We start from the raw sequence: 21,940 nt of genomic DNA on the forward strand, positions 1-21,940 counted from the left end.
TAATTTACTCAAAGGCTCATAGATTGATTCTCTCCCCTCTGTTCGTTATCACTCTTTGATACAGTACACAAAAGCAGTGGCTCTCAGAATCATCTGGAAGGCCCCATCCACAGAATTTCTGATTTAATAGGTCTGGGTGGGGCCTGAGAATTTTCATTTTTAACAAGTTCCCAGGCAACCTGGGAGCTTTGAGAACCACCGCTCTAGAGGCTGGAATGGCTAATGAAGAGTTTGCTCAACCCAAGTGCATGGCAAAGGGATTTGTTTCCTTCAGTATATCATCTTGCCTTTGGGGGTGACCTGGGCTGGTGATGCCCGTGGGCTTCTTGAGCTGTAGCAGTAGCCTGATCCTCTCCCTCGTGGCAGTCTCCCGTGGAGAGGGCAGGAAGGTGGGCTTTGCACTATTGAGCCTTAAAAGAGCCCAAAGAGGGGACTCCAGTGGGCTAATCCATCAGGCAAGGACAGCCCAGAGTGGTGGACTTCAGGCCAGTGAGTGCTGGAGGCTGAGCCAAGGGAGGCACCGCCAGCCATGAGTACCACCAGGGGCAGCCGACTCTACTCCTCATTTTGTCCAAACCACAAAAATCTGCATTGTGCATCCCTGGAGGTTTGGTTTCACTGTCTCAGGATCAAGAAGCAGACACACTTGTTCTGCCTGCTGCTCCCAGGGCTTGCAGCCTCCTCCCCAACCCCACCCCCACACAGCGGAGGAGAGATGATGACAATTGGCAGGAGAAAGAAAAGAAAGGAGGAAGAGACAGCAGCCAGGGGGCGGTGAATGTGGAAGCTAGAAGACCCCACCCCTTCTCCTCCTAGGCACTGCCCCTGTCTGCTGAGACCAAGGTAGAGCTGCAGGTGGTGGCAAGAGATATAAATTCACAGTAAAAGACCAGAAACCATCCTTTGCTGTGTGGCTGCTTCTCTGTGCTCTGCTTTAGGTCAGGCTGACCCTGGGCTCTTAATGTGGACAACAGTCAACATGCAGATATACTATAAGTGCAAGGAGTGGTCCAGCTGCAAACACGCTTCCTAGTGACTCCACAATTCATTTTGGATCTTCATTACTGACCAGTGTGAAATCAAGGAGGCAGGTAATTTGTAGGAGCTCTGTCTAAAAGCCTATGTTGGAAATTCATTGCTCTGTAGCAGCCACAGGTGACAGTTCCAGGGCTGCCTGAGTGTCAGTTGTAAGCACAGCAAATGGGGGGCATTGGTGGGTCACACAGCAGTATCCCACAGGAAGATAGAAATGGTTTTCAAAAAAAGATTTCAGTGTATGAAACATGACCTTACATGAAGCCAGCTGTGTAGATTGGGACGCAAAAGTCATAGTTCCATTTGTTTTATGTCGGTGCAGGATTCACAACATTTTTGAATGAAGGTTAATATAAAGCAACACAAGACAAAAAAGAATGAAAAGAAAAAAAAAATAGAAGAAAAACTACGTGTATTAACTGTGGAGTTGCACCACCAACTGCTCAGATCATGCCAAGCATTTGATCGCCCAGATGACGGAGAAACACGCATGAACAAGGACAAAGACACAGTTTTGAGTCTACAGACAGCAAAAGATGGGTCAGGGCTCAGTGGGGAGACAGCAAGTCTTCTCTGTCGGGCTTGTCTCGGGCTCAGGGGAAGAGTGGAGAGTCTTGATTTCCTAGGCTTACAGGAGATTGTGCAGGGACAAAAAGATACTTCTCATTCACGGCCCTGATCAGCTTCTTAGATCAGTGTTCTCAGTCTTGGCTGAGAATCAGAATTTTCTGGGGAGCATTTAAAAATCTTTATGTCAGGCCACCTAGACCAATTAAATTAAAGTTGCTGAGAACCGTCCATCATAGTTTTAAAAACCTCTTTGAGTGACTCAGTGGGCAGCCAAGGCTGAGAACCCCTGCTCTAGAATACTCTTGTTGACTTTGAATTTCCTGAATTATTGGCAGATTTTGATAATCTGCTTCATGGCCATCATCCATGGAGTCAATTAAGACCTGGCTCCAAATCCTCCTCATTGCCCCTCTCTGATACTCTGTATCCTTATTTAATTGCATTGATTTCCTCAAAATGAGCATGAACTAGAGTCAAGTAATTAATTTATACTTTAAAAAAATGAATGAATAAAATTGTGAAAGTATTTCCCAGTCCTCCCAGCATGTAATGTCTTCTAAGAATACAATGACATCTTCCTATCCAACTTCTTTAGCCACAAAGGCCTTTACAAAATAAACTTCAACCCTAAAAAACACCAGCAAGCCAAAGGTTTCTTCTGCTTTCAATCAGTTCGTTGATTTTATCTCTACCCTCAAAAGCAACCAACCAAACAAACAAAAAATCCCTTTTGGAAGATCTGCCACTTTTTCAAATAATTTTTTTGGGTACATATGATAATGTGGTAATTCTGATTTTTTTCTAAGAAAAAATTATACCAGACAGGTCTTAGATAATTTTTCCCGTTTCATCACTATTCTTTTGTCCTATTTTTTAAAAAGTTCTTTTAGAAGTGCCTCTTTGAATCAAGGGAAGGCCATTTATTTCAAGATCTATAAATAACTGTGAGTCTTTAAGATTCTTCTAGCACATTGTATTCCTCTGCTGTGTGCAGTGTTCATTTTCTTCCCAGTTTTCTTATTCCTACAAAGCCTAAAAAATATTTTCCCTGTGGGGAAAGCTATGACAAATGTACCAAAACAAAAGGGACCCTGCCAAGTGCCCAGAGGGTGCTTAATAATTACTTAATGAATGAATGGAAAAATAGCAAGGTATCTTTCCAGCCCTGATATAGATTTAAGCACTACTAATTTCCATACATTCCTAGATAAGTATACATGTCACAACTCTGGAAAACTACCTAGAGAAAACTGTGCTATAAGAAACTTTGCCAATGGCAGCTGCCATAATCCAATACTCTTTGCGTTCATCTCTGTCCTGAATCTCTAATGCATCTTGAGGGAAACCTGTTTGGGTTTAGAACCAAAGGAAAAGGATTGAGATTATTTGTTGATTTAAGGACTTTGTTTATTGACACTTGAGATAATCAGATTATTTTTTTTTACCTCAATTAGTTCGTCTTATTTCTGCATTAATGTTTTTGTCTTAATCCTATCTTTTAAATCATCCATACTTCAGTATGACACACTTAGCCATGCTTTACAAATCATCAACCACCAAATCTCTAGGAGTAGCTAATGACTGAGTAAACTATTTTGTTTCTGGATTTAAATCAAAGAATAATTTGGTCATATGTCTAAAAGAAAATCAACTTCCAAGAATCATGCTCAGATCTCTAGTTGACCCACCTTGTCTCCTTCCCAAGTCCAGAGTTTGGTGGTTCTAGATTTTGGAAAGACTTGCATTTCAGTCTGTTCTCTGCTCTTTCAAAAGGTATTTTACTTTTTCAAAGAGGAGTCAGAAAGCATTGTTTGGAAATTTAGTTCTCATTTTGGATAATTGCTAGAGTTGGTTATTTATCTGATTGTATTCATGGTTGACCTGCCCCATGATGACCAGTCTTAGGGAGACTGATCAATTTGGAGAGAATGCTGATAAAAACAGGCACAAAATCATCAGCCTCTTCTCAGCCAGACTGTTCCAACATGCCAATCTATGTTTCCATGCTGGAATTCCTTAACAGCGTTTCTCAGGAAATTTGCTTTTTCTAATTCCCTGGTTCTGAGAAAAATGAATCAAGAAATCAGGAAAATGGAGAACAAGTATTATAAATCTTCTTTGAGAATTAAAGCTTAACAAATAACATAGAGATGTTACTGGTTGGAAGGAATCCACTGACTTCAAGTTGAAAACAAGAGCAGGAGAAGCTGACAAGGAGAGTTAAAGGTTAAAGAGGACATTTCCGGAAACCCAGACAGTCACCATCTAATCCATTCCCCTGTAGCTGTTGCCTTCTTTGTGAGTGGGTGTCCCTGGTCCTGTCTGCTGCTAAGGGTGAGTCCTTCTTGCAAATAAAATGAATATTAATAAGGCTACACACACAGTATGCTTTATACAAATCCTGTAAGTAATGTTTCAAGAAATAACAAGTTTTGCAAATAAGTCCTTAAAATTGGCAATTTTCACATGTGATTCTGTGTAGTGTCATTAATCTTGCTAGGAGATCTGAATGCTACATTATTGGAATACTGTCTAATGTTTGCTGGCGTTTTCCAGTGTTTGAATATTGCTATAAGCCACGGTTCCTTGAAAAGACGTTAAAACTTAAACTTTCTTAATCTTCTTATTTATTCTTATATATTAAACACATTTTTTCAGATAACCATAATAATGATTCAGGTGTATAAAGAATGTTAGAAGTATTTTAAGAAAAACTTATGATTTCAGAAATTCCAGAGAATTCCCAGAAATTCCAATTTGTTTCCAAATCCTGAAGACCAAGTCTCCTAAATTGCTTTTGGAGTCTGGTGCCGTTATCTCTGGCTCTAACCTAAGCTGCCATCCACTTTGGATTGGATGTTGCACCAACCTTCTCACGGGTTCCCCTCAGTCCATTCTCTATCCTGGAGCAAGAGAGACCTTACAGAGACACAAGGCTGTTCATTTCATCCCTCACATAAGACATTTCAATGCCTGCCCTTGTGAAAAGGTGCTCAACCTCATTAGTAACCTGGGAAATGAAAATTAAAACCACAATTAGAGATCAGTACATACCTGTCAGATTGCCACAAAATGTAGTCAGCTCCATGAGGCAGGGACAGTATCCGTTTTTGCTCACCATTTTATTTGTAAGTTCAGCACAATGCTGGACAATTACAAGGTGCTCAATGCCCATTTGTAGATGGATGAATGAGTGAACAAATGAATGAGGAGGCACGTAAGAGATCTCATGCTATGTTTTGCACACCGTGTCACCCAAACACCTGGCAAAATAGAGAGTCCCTTGGGCTCTGTCCAGAGTGGTGTTTCTTCTCTGAGGTTGACAGTCAAAGATCCCTTCATTTATCAATAATGCCATCTCCCATCACAGTGGTGAAATTGATTCTTATGAGCCCAAATTTCCCATCTTGAAAATGGGGAGACTGTTTTTAGGCTTGGCAAATAATATAAAAATTCATTCAAACATAGCCTAACATTAGCAACACCATTTCCTCCTGTTTTGCAGAATTGCAGTGAGAAACAAATGAGATAGTGCACATAAAAGTGCTTCATAAAAAGCTAGTCGTCATGCAACATTAGTGTCCAGCATTGTTAAATCGACCTGCCTCCACTTTACAAGCACAACCCTGTCCACCTAAGCTGATGTCACAGGGCCTGGGCTCCGCCTTGAGCCAACCTGGAGAGACCCTCTTTCTCTCTGGGAACCCCTCCTTTTCCAGTTCTCTCTGCCATCCTCTGGGTGCCCCGTATTCCAGTACCTAACTTCCTTAATCAAGGTCCTCATTCTATCTGGACAAAAATGGATGTTAGAATCAAACCCACCAGGTTTTGAATTTTGGCTTTGCAGCTTAGAATTTCCTTGACCCTTGACCAGTTTTTTAACATTTGTGAGCCTCAGTTTCTGCATCTGTGAAATGGGAATGATGATAATCTCTCCCTAACAAAGGTGTTTTTGAGGATTGAATAAAGCTATATGCTCAAAGTAACGTTCTTACTATCTGTTTCATGATGAGTATAAGATATACATTAGTTCCCTTCCATTCCCCTCTGAGTGATCTCAACTAATTAAAAAGCTCATCTTCACTAATAGGAGAGGGCAAAAATCAGATTCTCTTTGGTAAAAGAAAAGATGGGAACATCAGGTTAGGTAAGATAGCTATCAGTCCCTTAACGAAGCAAAGAGGAGATATTTGGTCACACACAGAAGCCTACCAGCCTCTCCCAATGACCACCAAACATTTTGGGTGATGGAAGGACTGGAACACAGAAGATAAAGGAGCTGACCTACCGCGCAAAGACCCGTAACTGAAAGTATGTTCTAGGAGCATGATGGTTTTCCAGGTCTCAAAATCATGGCCAGCCAGAACTTGCACCCTTCAGGTTTGAGTGGACCATTTCAACACATTCTGGGAACCATGCCAACAACAACTGGATACCAATTGGTTGCCCTCAAATCATTTATTCCTTAAATCTGGACTTTCAGTCTAAGGAATTATCATCTTGGACTAAGACTTGCAATAGGGATGACTTTGTCATAGGCTTACTGTGAGAGTTTGTGCAAGACCACCCCTCCTGGGGCTCTAGTCTACCCACCTCACGTTGAATAGGTTGGGCCTGCACAGTCGAAGGGCCCACCCCAATCTTGCATCCTGTTGATCAATAGTGTAAGCCTCTGCCCATGACACCTTATACCTCAGGATTAGGGAACGTTTCCTTTGGTTTTAAATCAAAATCATTCCTGCTGTATTTGAAGTCCGGCCCTAGACTCACTGTTGTTTTAACAGAGAAGAAGTGGCTTTTCACTGTTACAGGCTCCCAGAACCATCCCTCCTCTGGTTTCTGATTTCTTGCAGCACACTCACACTGAGGTTCCCAGCCTCAGCTCTGTGACTATCAGGGTGCTGGCTGTCCGCGCAATGGATGTCAGGTCATCCTCAAAATGCTTTTATTCTGTGCCCTCTCTCCATCACTTTAACACAAACAAATATTTGGTGCACAATATGCAAGTTTGCTTATTTCCACTCTGACTTAGCACATGAGTTGAACCAGAAGGGGCTTTGATCAGACACAAAAGGCTCTTAGCTATAACAACCTCACATCAGGGATTTCCCAGAATAGTCCCAATTTTAAATATCACTTTCTATTTCCAAATCAGGAGTTTTAAATTTCAATTGTGAAAAAAATCACTGCAGTGAGGATTAAGAACAGAAAAATGGTTGTGAAATTGACCTATGTCAGAGATATAAATGATGAGGAAAATCTGTGCCTGGAGGTCAGGGCAGATTCAGCCTAGGCAGGAAGAAACCATGCAGTTTAGCAGGAACGTTTTTCTCTGTGGTGACCCCCAACAATAGATGGGCATTTTTTATGAGTGTGGTTTTACTGCCCTCTAGTGTCTCAGAGTGTTAAGAACTTGTTGAACCTAAAAAAGCATTCTCACTACTAGCCATAGATTTTATAGTCACAGAACACAAAATATTAAAACTCAATGAAAAAACCGTTAGAGATCATCTAGTGAACATCATCAACCTTTGTATAGATGAGAAACTGAAGACTAGAGAAGAAGAGACTTGCTCAACATGCCAAAATTAGAGACAGCAGAGCAAGAATTAATCATCTCATTCATTCACTCATTCATTCGTCCATTCACTTGTAGCATGTGTTCAGTTTATTGTATAATATTGGAAAAAATAAGTTACATTTTTTTCTTCCCTAAATTAGATCATTTTCTCTGAGGTCCCTGAGGGCAGCAAGTTCCATTTTTCTGACTCCACATCCAGAGTTCTTATTCAAACGTTGCTCCTAAACTCCTTTACATCCCTTAGGAGAGAGGAAAGACTGGGTCCTTGCCACTCACAGCTCTATTCCAAGTACTTGCAAAGTTTGGCACGTTAGGTATTAAATCAGTATTTACCGAGTAAATCAATAAATGAATGAATGACAGAATAATTAGTTGAAATATTGTCATGTTTTTGTTATTGTTCTCATTGCTATAGGTAAGCAAGCATTTTATTGAAAGAGCAAAATTTAACAGTGTACAATCATAAAATAACTCTCTCTCAACTACTGCCCTTTCAAACCTACTTAGTAGGCGTGTTTTCTTTTTTTTTTTCCCTCTCACACATTGGTTAAATTTATGGTAGGTCTCATGACTTTTGTGGTTACTATCAGATATAAAAATGATCTGTGGTCACCTTTAAACACAGTGATTTAATTTTCCAATTACTTGAAGGTGCACTTCTCCACTGTTTGAGTACTAATCTTAGATGTGGGGAGAGGATAATGAGGAGATACCACTTAACCTATCAAATTGGCAAAGATAAAAGCACATAGCAGTGAATTTCTGCTTCTGGAAATATCAAACTAGCATATTTCAGACCAACTCTTTCCCCACAATTAGAAAGGCTGAAAAAAATACTTGAAAAAAAAATGTGTCTGAAGGTATTAGAGAGTTATAGAAACAATTAAAACTTGAAAGATTCAAGATTTCTAAGAAATGGAAAGCCCAGAGAAGTAAAGCCAACATTTGCAAAGGTCCCCACCGTGAAACATTTGGAGACTGGAAAACTGTGACAAAGACTGAAAAGATGAAGAGAAAACAGCAGATGAGAAGTTAAGAACCCAGTCAGAGATTTTATCAGTCTCATGGGACTGGGGGATAATTGGATTTCAGGGCTTGCCAAAGAGGGGGGTGCTGGTAAATATCCCAGAGTTTCAGTTTTGACCCCTTCCCCACAAGGACTTCACACTGGATTAGGCTAGCCTTCACAGAGAATGAAGCTCAATCCACGACTGCATTAAGGTGATTTGCCCCCAGGCTAGACGCCTGACAGAAGTAACACTAAATCCTCTCAGAAGGAGAATAACATCATCCAGAGCCTCAAATGATGTCTACAGTTGTTTAAACACAAACCTTATACTCAATCAAAATTAACCAAACATAACAGAGTATGAGGTCTGACCAAAAAAAAAAAAAAAAAAAATCGGCCAGACAATAGAAACAGAACTATGGGAGATCCAGGTATTGGAGTTATCAGATGGGGACTTTAATAGGGTCATGATTCATGCATTCAAAGAATTAAAAAAAACAAACGGAGACTTATAGTAGATGATTAAAAAACATAAAGAGAATAAAATAGAAATTCTAGAACTGAAAAATACAATAACTGAAAGATTTGATACAGTTAAAGAGAGAGTTAATAAACCAGAATATAGATCAGAACATATCAAGACTGAAACACATAGAGGCCAAATAATGCCAAATACAGAACAGAGCATAGGAAATATGCATATCATTTGAGGCCCAGAAATTGAGATAGGAAAGAATGGATCAGGAGTAGTATTTGAAGAGTACATGGCTGAGAATTTTCCAAAACTGATGGAAGAGATCAAGCCACATATCCCAGAAGCACTACAAATGCAAACTAAGATAAGTTCAAAGAAAACCACAACTAAGTACATCATGATAAAACTCATTAAATAAATCAAAGGCAAAGGGTCTGGGGACTGTGTTAAAAAAAATGGACAAATAAATTGTTATATATTCACACTATGGAATATTATATAGCAGTAGGAATGAACAATTTATAATCACTTGAAAGAACATTTTTGAATCTCTAAGCATAATATTAAGCAAAAGAAACAAAACACAAAAAAAGCATATATTTTTGAGCCCATAAAAATCATAAAGTATAAAAAAAGAAAAAAAATCAGCATAGGTTTGTAGTGAATGAAATCAGAACAATGGTTAACTTTGGGAGGGATAATAGTGACTGGAGAGCAAGAGGTAAAGTGTGGTTAAATCTAAAAAAAGTTTGCATTAAATAATAATGTTGTCTTATGAGATTTAAATGTATGTGAGTATGCACACACATACATATATATTAAGACATATTTTATTTTAGTATATATTATAGAAAAACATCTTATAAAATTATATTTATATTAAAATGAACAACAACAGGGTCGGCCCCATGGCTTAGCGGTTAAGTGCGTGTGCTCCACTACTGGCAGCCTGGGGTTCAGATCCCGGGCGCGCACCGACACACTGCTTCTCCGGCCATGCTGAGGCCTCGTCCCACATACAGCAACTAGAAGGATGTGCAACTATGACATACAACTACTACTGGGGCTTTGTGGGGAACAAAAAAGGAGGAGGATTGGCAATAGATGTTAGCTCAGAGCCGGTCTTCCTCAGCAAAAAGAGGAGGTATTAGCATGGATGTTAGCTCAGGGCTGATCTTCCTCACACACACACAAAAAAAATGTATTTAAAATGTTCTAAGGTCTTTGCATTGTCTAAGATGTATAAAAAAATACCAATTTATATTAGAAAATACTAAGCTATGTTTTAATATTTAGGATGATAAATAAAAGAATAGCAAAAGAATGTATAATAACAAGTAAATATAGGAGAAAAATAAAATAATAAAAAATAATTGTCCCAAAGAGAAATTAAGACAAAAGAGAAATTAAAAATTGTAGGATAGATGGGATAAATAGAAAACATGCAGAAAGATAGTAGAGTTAAACCCAAATATGTCAGCAATCACATTAAATAAGAATAAGCTAAATACTCCAATTAAATGACAAAGATTGTCAGACTAGGTGAAAATTTTTTCAAAAAGTATTTGCTGCTTACAAGAGACACACTTTAATACATAAGGATAAAGAAACATAAAAAGATGAAAAAAGATAGATCTGAATGTTTGTGTGCCCTCAAAATTGATATGTTGAAATCCCAACCTCCAAAGCTGATGGTATTAGTAGATGGGGACCTCTGGGAGGTGATTAGGTCATGAGGGTGGACCCCACATGAGTGGGATTAGTGGTCTTATAAAAGAGGATCCAAAGAGATTCCTTGCCCCTTTCACTGTGTGAGGACACAGCAAGAAGTCTGTGACCTGGAAGTGGACCCTCACTCAACCATTCTGGCACCCTGATCTCAGACTTCAGTCTCCAGAACTGTGAGCAATCAATTTCTGCTGTTTATAAGCTACCCAATCTGTGGTATTTTGATATAGCAGCCTAAATGGACTAAGACAACTATGCAAAAGAAAAGCTTGTATACCTACACTAATATCAGACAAATTAGATTTTAAGGCAAAAAGCATTAATAAAGATCAAGAAAGACATTTCATAGTGATAAAAGTTTCAATCAACTAGGAAGATTGTGATGGGTAATTTTATGTGTCACCTTGACTAGGCCATGGTATCTAGATATTTGGTCAAACATTATTCTAGATGTTTCTGTGAAGGTATTTTTCAGATGAGAGTAACATTTAAATCAGTAGACTTTGAGTAAAGCAGATTATCTTCCATAATGTGGGTGGGCCTCATCCAATCAGTTGAAGGCCTTACTAGAAAAAGACTGACCTCACCAGAAGAGGGAATTCTGCCAGTGTATGACCTTTGAACTTGAACTACAACTCTTCCCTGGGTCTCCAGCCTGCTGACTTACACTGCAGAATTTGGACTTACCAAGCCTCCACAATCCTGTGAGCCAGTTCCTTACTTTCTCTCTCTATATAGATACAGGCATAGCTCGGAGAGAGTGGGGGTTTGGTTCTAGACCACTGCCATAAAGTGAAAATCGCAATAAAGTGAGTCATGCAAATTTTTTGGTTTCCCAGGGCATACAAAAATTATGTTTACGCTATACTGTAGCCTATTAAGTGTGCAATAGCATTATGTCTAAAAAAACAATTACACACCTTAATTAAAAAATACTTTATTGCTGGGGCTGGCCCCATGGCCTAGTGGTTAAGTTCGGCATGCTCTGCTTCAGAGACCCAGGTTTGGTTCCCCGGGCGTGGACCTACACCACTCATTGATGGCCATGCTGTGGTGGCAACCCACATACAAAATAGAGGAAGATTGGCACAGATGTTAGCTCAAGGCGAATCTTCCTCAGCAAAAACAAACAAACAAACAAAAAAAACAAAAAACTTTATTGCTAAAAAATGCTAACCGTTATCTGAGTCTTTAGTGAGTCGTAATCTTTTTGCTGGTGGAGGGTCTTGTAAAAAGTGCAATAAAACGAAGCACAATAAAACAAGGTATGCCTGTATATAGTCATTTATATATAGTTATATATACATAACTGTGTACTGAGTTGGTACCTTGGTCAAGCACCAGGATATCCTTTTACAGCCTTGTGAGGTTGGTAGTTACTGATATCCCTATTTATAGGCACAAAACCAGAACTAAATGGTTATATAACTTGGACAAACACCTACTAACTATTAGGGTCAGATCAGAACTCACATCTTTCTGACACCAAACTCATTTTCTCTTTCCATTGGCTCATCTTCTCCTTTCAATGATCTTATTAATTTAGTCTGGCCTGTTCCACGGTTCATAAAGTGAGATTTCATCGATGGAGAGGATGGACTTGATTTTCCTCCCCTGATAGGCCTGCAGCGCATTACCCCACGGGATCTAGTGGGAGGGCACCTGTCCTTCCATGGCAGGCTGCCCTGCCGGACCCCCCTGCTCTTGCCTCTGCAAAGTGCACAGTGATGCTTTCAGGGCACTATCACTAGGTGACAGATCTTAATGCTCCTAATTGTCACCCATTATATCATCATTACTTTTTCTGTGGAATTAAAATCCTTTTTATGAAAGGGCAAAGAAAGTTCAGCTGCCTTACAGCACATCCCAAACTTCTCTGTTGGGGTAGTTGGTTCTTTAAAATTTCCGGCTGCGACTGCAGAGTGTCCTCGTGGCGGTTTGTGGAAAGGATGTTGCAGTCACACAGTAACCTCTGCTGTCAGTGTTTCCATTTTAAAATGGAAACTGCTAAACAGTGAGTCCTGGAGGGCAGGGGCAGTATCTTGGCACAGTGCCTGGCACATCGTAGGTGATCATTAAATGCTTATCAAATAAATTAATGTGCCTTCATTTCTCTTTCAAACACTTCTGAATCTTCTGCCTTCAAATCTATGGGGCGGCCCCCAAACTTGATGGAATTAGAGTAAATAATATTTAGGATGATAAAAGTAGAAATTGGACGTCCCATTTTAGAAATGAGGAGCCTGAGGCACTGAGGTGCTGAAGCCAGGAGCTGCACAGCAGAACCCCTGCAGAGCAGAGCTAGTCGGAGTTCATCAAATACCTTCCCACTCTGCATCCTCCCACCTGGACCCCTTCCTGTCTCTTGGGTAGATTTGCTTTGTCTTCTCAAAGTTTGATCTCACCATTGCAGAAGTTCCTCCTCTCTTAAGCAGTGCTGAAGTTACTGGCAGCACAGGGTCAGTGAGGTAGGTAAGAGCCCTTCTTCATCAACGTCAGAGAAGGGACCAGAGTCAAGCAAGTGAAATTCCCTCCCATCTAAGTTCCCAAGGCAGCGTCTTTGACCCACGGATCAAAGAGAGTGACTAACGTCACATTTAGTCACCGTCGCTTGTTGCCCTGTCACCCCATGGAGTGGCTGGAGGCTCCTGGAGAGACAGTGGGCAGTCACGGAGAGAGTTCAGACTCTGGAGTCACAACCCAGCTCTGGGGCCTCGGCTATGGGCTCATTCGATAAACAACGAAACTGCCAGGCCCCGTGCTGTGACTGGGGGCTGTCGTGGTGACAAGACAAGCATGGTCTCTGCCCTCCTGGAGCCTGCAGGATTACATCTAGAAGATAGGCATTTGATGAATGAATAAAAACATGGCCTATATTTATGAGTGCTTACCGTGTGTCAGACACCATGCTAAATGCGTTTCATGCATTATTTGAAGATGAGCTGGTGGATGGCAGAGCTAGAGATTCAAACCACACGCATGTCTGTCTGACTCTAAAACGCAGACGGATGAAAAGAGAATACATAGAAAATACCAAGTAAAACGTCTGGCACTTAGTAGGCGGCCTGGTTGAGTGGAACGAATCTGGACTTGAGTCAGGACAGGGCTTGAGCCCTACATCTGCCCCTCTGTGGTGATGGACCACAGGAGTGAGGCCGCGTGAGGGACAGTAAGCTCCTTGGGGCAGGGCCAAGTCAGGCAGGTTCCCTACTTTGCCCTTAGCTTCTGGCACAAAGAAGGTGCTAGAATTCAATTATACTGGCCTGACTTAAAACATCCTGGGATGCTACTACATGGGTAAACCTTGAAGACATTATGCTAAGTGAAATAACCAGACACAAAAGGACAAATATTGTATGATTCCACTTATATGAGGTACCAAGAATAGTCAAATACACAGAGACAGAAAGCAGGTTAGAGGTTGCTGAGGTGGTGGGAGTGGGAAATAGGGAGGTAGTGTTTAATGAGTACAGAGTTTCAGTTTGGGTTGATGAAGAGATTCTGGAAATAGACAGTGATGATGGTTGCACAACAATGTGAATATACTAAATGACATTGAATTGTCCCCTTTAAAAATGGTTTAAAATGGTAAATTTTAGGTTATATATATTTACCACAATAAAAATAAATAAAAATATTTTTAAATTAAAAAAAAATAAACATCCTGGGAAACCAAGCACTGTTACAAAAGCTTAGAAAATAGTCTGAGGGGACAGAACTGCAAGAAATCTATGAGGCGATTGTTTTGTGATGACATGCTGTGGCTGATTCATTACTGATACCACCCCCACCCCCAGTAAGAACATCTTCCTATGGATTGAGGCAGTACCCTCGGTGTTTTCCTACCGCCAGGAGAGAAGCTATGATTTCTGTTTCACACAGAAGAGAGCTTCGGTGCTTTCCTGTGGGCTCCACAGCCAGCGAGTGGGAGAGCCTGGACTTGAACTCAGGTCCCGAGTATGACCGTCCCAGCGGGCCATGCTTCCAGAGGCTCCCCCTCCGGAAAGCACCCTCAGTCCAGGTAGACTCTGATTTGGGTGGACTAATAGCTGTCATCTGAAGATGAGCTGTGATGCGATACCGAAGTCTCCTGGACCTGAACTGTGTTTAGTTTGGAAGCAGTCACAATTAAGATAACAGGAAATTTCTAATCAAATCCGTACACTCTCTGGGCCAATCAGATCTTCTGCTGACAAGAACTCTATACAGATGATGACATACATGAAATGGGCTTCCTTGAGCTAGGGAGGAAGGCTAGCTTTTACCAAAAGGTCTAGCCTTAGGCTGTACCGACCCACATCCCAGAGGAGCTGTGAGTGCATGAGGCTAGACCCTGTCTTGGGCAGCTGCCATTCCTTCTAATGTCCCTAGAGCTCTGAGGAGACTGAACAGTGGAGTCTGTCCATTGCCTTAAGACAGGGCTTCTCCAAACATTGCGTATGCCTCTGAGGGGCAAAATTGTCCCTAGTTGAGAACACCTGTCCTAGGAGAAGACTTCTTTGGGAAGATTAATTAATTCCAGTACTCAGCCCTCCTTTTCTCCTGCCTCTGCCAGCCTCGTGCACTGTTGATCCTATAATTCAGGAATGGCACACACTGAATAAAACAAGGGAGTAGTTACTATCCCAGACTTCCCCACCTCTTCGTCTTACGGCATGTGGAAGGCTCCTGCGGGCTCTGGGAGACATTTGCAGCGTATTGTTCAGTGATGTAAATGAATGGAGAAATTAAACAACTGTTACCAGTGAGTGGTGAGGGCCCTGGCCCCAGATAGGCCGGTAAAGGGGATTCTTGTGGTCTTGGCCCTTGGAAAATCTACCAGTGGTGTCTCGAGGAATGTCTCAGTGAAGAGATCTGCAGGTGGGTCGCGGTGCAGCGTGCCACTCTCGGGAATGCCTTGGCCATGGGACATGGACTCTGAGAGCTCTCACACTGGATACACTTCAGTCCTTGTGGGGTGGGGTGTATGAGAGCCAGCACACGAGTCGGGAAGCTGTCCTGCCTCTGTGAGACTCGATGGTGGAGCTGTCAGCAGTGGGTCACAAGATGGTCACGAGCAGCAGGGAACGAGACAGTGCTTAGCTTGTCATGAGCATTCACTAAATGCTAGTCGTGATTTTTCTTCTGGATATTATGAAGGAGGCAGCATGTTCTCTGCCGGATAAGAAAGGACTTACTCCCTGTTAGCCACGGTTTCATAAAACAAAGTTCAGCAATTTCTGAACAAATTTGATCTTACAGTAACATTTTGTTTACTGGTTTTGTTCATTTTAGACTTTTCCTTTTAAAATGAATTATAAAGGTAACATTTATTATAGATAAAGTTACTAACTACAAAGAAGTCCACAGAAAATAATTCACAAATAATCCTAATGCCAAAGGAAGTGTGGTAAACAATTTTGACGTTTGTGTCATAATTCTGTCAAGGTTTTTTTCTTCTGTGATTTTTATTTATTTTTAATTTTATAAGTAACATAATGTATTACTCAGAGTCCCAGCAAAAAAACAAGTGATACATGTATATTGAGAAACTTGAAGAGAGGTTAGTAAAGTTACCGTTTATAAGGGAGTGGTAGGGTGTAAGGAGATGGTGGAGAACAAGAGATGGTGCAGACCCACCCAGGGTCTGGTAACAGCCTAAAGGGGCGTGAGGAGAAACAATTCAGAACCCAAGACAGAGCAGGCTGGAGAGCTGGGGGGGAGGACCCCCAACAGGAAGAGGGGTGATGGGACGTCATGGGAAGGAAATACATGCCTGGTCCTCCATCTTCGCCCTCCCTGCCAGTGGGCCCCAGAAACCAGTGTGCGTGGTTTCCCACTGGTGTGGTCAGCCTCCGCAAGCGCAGGACAGGGTAGACAAGGGTAGAGAGTTGATCTGGAGGGGCAGATGGAAGACATCCAGCCCCAACAGGAGCACATTCCTGTGGTCTAATATTCAAACATTACAGATGAAGCTACCCTTTCCCCAAAGATGACCATTTGTTTAGGTTTGGTACAGATCCTTCCAGACATTTTTATAGATAGTGACCTGTATAATATATGCCCTCATAAAATGTACAATTTTGTTCTGCCCATGTGGTTGTATGTATTTTGTAAATGGTACAATACAGTATGTGTTGTTAAACAACTTGCTTCTTCACTCAACAATATATCTTGTACTCTGTCTAAGTCAGCTCTATGGCCCTAACACATTATTTTAAATTCCTGCAGGGTGTTCCACAGTGTGGTCCATGGGAAGGCTGTTTCCCAATACCCTAGTTCGTGCTCTCTCCTTCTGGGGACGTGGCAGGATTGTAGTTCCCCACTCTATTAAACTCACGTGTGCCAGCATAATTTCCTTTGGGCAAGGACGTATAAACCAAAGTCACATGGTGTCACTTCCAGGCAAAAACTTTAAGAGCCAAGGAAAGCTTCACTCTCGCCTTTCCTCTGCCACTGGGACTAGGTATGTTTTAGACCATGGCTGTCCAATAAAAATATAATACAAGCTGCTTTGTAATTTAAAATGTTCTATAAGCCAGATTTTTAAAAATTAAAAAAAATAGATAAAATTAGTTTTGATAATATATTTTATTCATCCAATATATCCAAAATATTATCATTTCAACATGCAATCAACATTAAAAATTATTGATCTATTGTATATTTTTTATGCTGATCCTTTGAAATCCTGTGTGTGTTTTATGTTTACGGTGTGTATTCGTTCCGACCAGCCACATTTCAAGTGCTCAATAGCCACATGTGACTAGCAGCTACCATAAGGGATAGGATACTTCTTCCTGGATCTCAGGATGACGCAGAGCTGAGTCCATAGCCAAAGTGATAGGTGTACAGTGTGAATGAGAAATAAATTTTTTTTTTTTTAAGGCATTAAGATTTGGATGTTTGCTCACACAGCATCACCTGGTCTATGCAGACAGACACACATGTCATAATTCATTTAATCATTTTCCTATGGATGGACATGCAAGTTGTTTCCAGTCTTTCACTATTGTATAAATGTGTTGATCAACATCCTTATGTGCATCTCTTGTACTCATATGTAAGTTTTTCTCTGGAGTAATTACCTAAGAATAAAGTCATATGTACACTTTTTATCTTAACAAATATATCTAAAAGGCTGTCCAGATTGACTCTACAAATTTTCCCTTCTATCAGCAGTATATGAAAGTACCCATTTCCCCCATATCGTTACCAATACTTGATATCATCAAATTTTTCCGTTTAAAAGGTTTTTTTTTCTATTTTTTGTATTTACATCTCTGATAATATACTTGACGTTATATATAGCATGTTCTTTTTAACATCATCAGTATTTTAATCTTATTAAAATTTTTTGTAAACCTTGTTTTTGAATGGCAGCATAAAAACATGGTATAACAAGTTGATCTAACTATTTCTTTAGTTTTTGGACATTTGGATTATTTCTAACTTGTATTTTACATAGCACCATAATGAACATCTTTGTACAGTCAGCTTTTCCATGTTTCAGTTATTTTTCTTTAGGATAAATTCTGTAAGCATAATTATTGGGTTACAAGACCCATAAACTTTGTTTAAAGTTCTTGATATTTGGTAGCAGATTCTTTTTTTCCAGAAAAGTTGTATTAATTATACTCCTTTAGGGAAGTTTCAGATGTTTATATGACATCTATTGAACATTTATCACGTGCAGGTCCTTTTAGATGCATTATTGCATTGGTGCTCACAACGGCCGGGTGAGGTGAGCAGAGGGGATGCCGCCTGTCCAGAGTGACCTGGTGGGAAAGGGGCAAGGCTGACACTTGAACCCGGCTTCAGACCACACATTTAGGCTTTTTGTTTGTTTGTTTATTTTGTTTAATACTTCAGCTGTCTCCTTTACACTGCCCATGGAAAAATAGCCTCTCCTTGATCCCTATTTCAGCCACAACTCTTGACCCCAAATAATTAATTAATTTAGGTCTCCAAGTGCAGAGAACTAATATTAACAATGGCTTCATTCTACAGAAAAAAACCCTTCAACCTTGCAGTGCTTGAAAAAGGGAATGTCAGACTATAACTTCAAGATGCCAGGAGAGCGCGCTGCTAGCTCATAATCTGCTTCAGAAAAAAACAGAAAAGCTCTCAAGAGGAGGCTGACAATTTTTGAGATGTTTTCCCTAGGAGAGAGAGACCTTCCACTGAAGGAATATTAAGCTGATGTTTGGTGTGCAGAGCTGTTTTCCAATGAGACTCATTGGGTTCTTTATTTGGGTGATTTATTCACACAAACAAACCACCTTGCTTTGAAATAAAAGGGAGTCATGATGAAGACTTTGAACTGTTTTAAATGGAAACCATCACTGATATTTCTTAGCGTGGTTCTGACTATTGCAGACAAGAGTGAAATGCAAATGGTGAAACAGGGCCAAATGCAAAATTTCCTTTTAGAGTTCAGTAGACTTAGTATGTCAGAAAAGATCAGAAACAACCTCTGGACATTTTCACGTTTTGTTCCTTGGACACAGTTGATGTACTGTGAATGTTAGCTGAAAGCAGAATGTTTGTTTGTGCTCTCTGAGGATGCACAGAGACGTCCCTCCCCTGCTGTGATCTGAGCTCCTTTCTTGCCTGGACCAGGGCCAGAGTTCCTGATTGATTTTCCTTCCCCCATTGCCACATCTCCATCCCCCTGCCCCCATACTCTGCACACTGCAGCCTGAATGAACTTTCTAAAAGAGTTAGATCCCATCACTCTCCTCCTGAAGACCACCTAGTGGTTTCCCACCAATTGTAAGATAAAAGCCTTCGCATGTCTTAGACTACCTTCAAAATGAAGCCTCCGCCCAGTTTCCCAGCCTCACCTTATGCCACTCTTCCTGCACCCTCTCCCCCTGCTGTGCTCCAGCCGCACTGAACTGCTTGCTTTCCCCCAAACATGCTTTGCTCTTTAACATCTCCATAGCTTTGCACCTGCTATTCCCTCTGCCTGGGAAGTTCTTCATCATTTTAGTCAACCTACCAAATGCCTGCTCATTCTTCAAACCCCAACTAACAAGTCACCTCTTCCTGACGTCTCCTCCAAATCTCCACATTTAGCACTCCTCTGTTGGTACCCTCATGGAGGATCTTAGGTCCACCTCATGCTCCTCTTTCTCACTTTGCTTGTCCATCAGTACCTCTGACAGAGAGCTACTACAGGGAGGGGACCATATCTCATTCTTCAGTTTATTTCCAAATCCAAGCTTATGGCTGGTGTGCAAGAGACCCTCAATAAAGTATTATTATTATTATTTGCATTTGCATTGGATAGAGAGGCTTTCCATGAACTTTAATAAACTACAAACATGACATATATACCATCCTAAAAATTTTTGAAGGTTCTAAACTATCATTATTTATAACTTTACAATTCCCACTTAAGACCATGATGTTTGTTTATGTTTACTTTTATTCCTTTCTTCTTCTGGATTATTTTATTTGGAAAGAGGATATCTGAGGTAAAATTGGACCAAGGCCAGCTTAAGTTTCTTAAAAGAGATGGAATGTCAATGAAAGGAAGGAGATTTTCTAATGGGAAGAAAGAGAGACCTGCTCCGAGCATTTGACAGAAGAAAGCAGAAAGACTAAAGGGGAGAGAAAAGAAGGGATCCTTGAGAGCAGGCTTGTCACACTGTAGGGAAGGAGAGATGGGAGAGAACAGGAGTGAGTTAGGAAAGAGAGAGAGGCATGAGTCTGGGCCTTTATTCCTTCTCCTACAACTTCTATTTCAATGGCCGGAATTAACATTGGCGAAAGACAATTGCGGAGTTTCTACCAACTCCCCATATTCTTTCAGATGATAATCAGTTCTCAATGATTACATCTTGAAATGTAGAAAGTCACTAAAGGGAACATTATTCGCTCAGAGGCCCATGGAGCTTGTTGCTTCACAAAGTACACTATTTTAATGAGTCTAGAAACTCTTTATACTGTCCTATATCCACACAAGTCATAACCAACAGCCTCTATAACCACATGCCTGCATGTGCACGCACACACACAAACCTGGGATTTCACACATCCACTATCCCACGTGGGGGATGACTCCATTTTCCTACTGATAGATGGAACTCTTGGGTTGAGATGAACCATCTGTCTCCTAAATGGCATTTCTAGTGTCTCAATCACATCTCCAATAATCACTTCCCTTAAAACACATTAGTGGGAAATGATGTAAAAAATAATTAAGTGTAAGTATCCTCTGCATTAGAAATGGATGATAGCTATGTTTTGTAAATTAGAGACATGTAGGAGAAAATGATTATTCTCACAACTCATTGCTACAGGAAAATCTCTTCATTGTTGTGTAGAATTCATCCTAGTAAGAGGAATATTTGAGAACTTGGTGGTTAAAAGGAAAGAGGTGAAGAGTATCATCTACTCCAGTGAAAACCAGCTATCCCAACCATTAGCCCTATGAGATCATTCTCCACCCCCAGAAGGAGAATATGTAGGATATTTTTGCAGAAGGGGACTTGTCATGCAAAGCACTTGGAGACTGACAGAATTGGCTTTCAAATATGACTCAACAACTTAAAAGCTGGATGATTTTAGGTAAGTCAGTTAACCTTTCTGAATCACTATATCTTCATGGAAGTGTTCTAAGGATTTAATTAGACGACACATATGGAGTGCCTGGCATATTGCCTGGCATATAGACCCCGAGTATATCTATTGATTCTCTCCACCCCTTCACAGAGTCTTCAACATCCACACTGATGATCCATTTGACACCCTGACCTCATAACCTGAAATGGGGAGCACTCTGTGACCTACTTTCAACATAACAGAATGGCTTTCCTCGGCCCTGTAACTTGTTCCAAGTGCCCTCTCCTATTAAGCTTTCTAATTGAACACTGTGTACCGCAGCTCCTCTTGGCAAGAGTTCTAAGAGGCTTCCTGCTTACTTGCAAATCTGCCTCTGATTCATCATCCTATTCTCTTTGCCTCTCACAATGCCAATGGTAGCCCCTGTGGAGACCTCAAGCAAGGCTGGATACCACGGGGAGTGGAAATAACTCCCCCACCAGCATGGCATCAATGTGGGCATTTCCGCTTTACTCACTCCCTTGGGCCGAGCCATGCAATGCAAGACTCGCTGATGGAGGAAGTAATGTGCAGGACTGACATCTTCGTTCAACTTAATGGATATACCTCAGGGGAAAGGCAAAGGAAGAAGGTTGGATGGGAGCCATATCTGGCCCCAAACTACTCCTCCAACCCTATCCTTCTCTCATCTTCTCATTGACTGGCACAGACCACCACAATCCCAACAATCTTCTGCTCGCCTGCCCTCCTTATGAAACATTCTTACCATCCCCTTTGTAGTTCTCCAGATTGTAACCATCCTTATACTTCCATTATGATCTCACTTCCCCCAGGAAGCATTCTCTCACTGCCCCAGCCTGTGTCATTCCCTACCTCCCCTCGACATCTGTGGCACTAGGCTACCACCCTTACTCAACTGTGTTTGAGAATTAAGACTCTGGAGTCAGACAGAATGGATCTAAATCTTGGCTCTTACTCTCATTAGCTGTGT

The 21,940-nt window shown here is 41.0% G+C and overlaps 1 long non-coding RNA gene across 1 annotated transcript in view; it reads left to right on the forward strand.

Moving 5' to 3' along the window:
• The window catches only part of LOC131405734 (uncharacterized), a 193,530-nt gene that overhangs the window by 16,622 nt on the left and 154,968 nt on the right, over positions 1-21,940 (forward strand). The window lies entirely within an intron of this gene.

Source organism: Diceros bicornis, chromosome 1, assembly GCF_020826845.1.
Source record: "Diceros bicornis minor isolate mBicDic1 chromosome 1, mDicBic1.mat.cur, whole genome shotgun sequence".
NCBI lineage: Eukaryota > Metazoa > Chordata > Mammalia > Perissodactyla > Rhinocerotidae > Diceros > Diceros bicornis.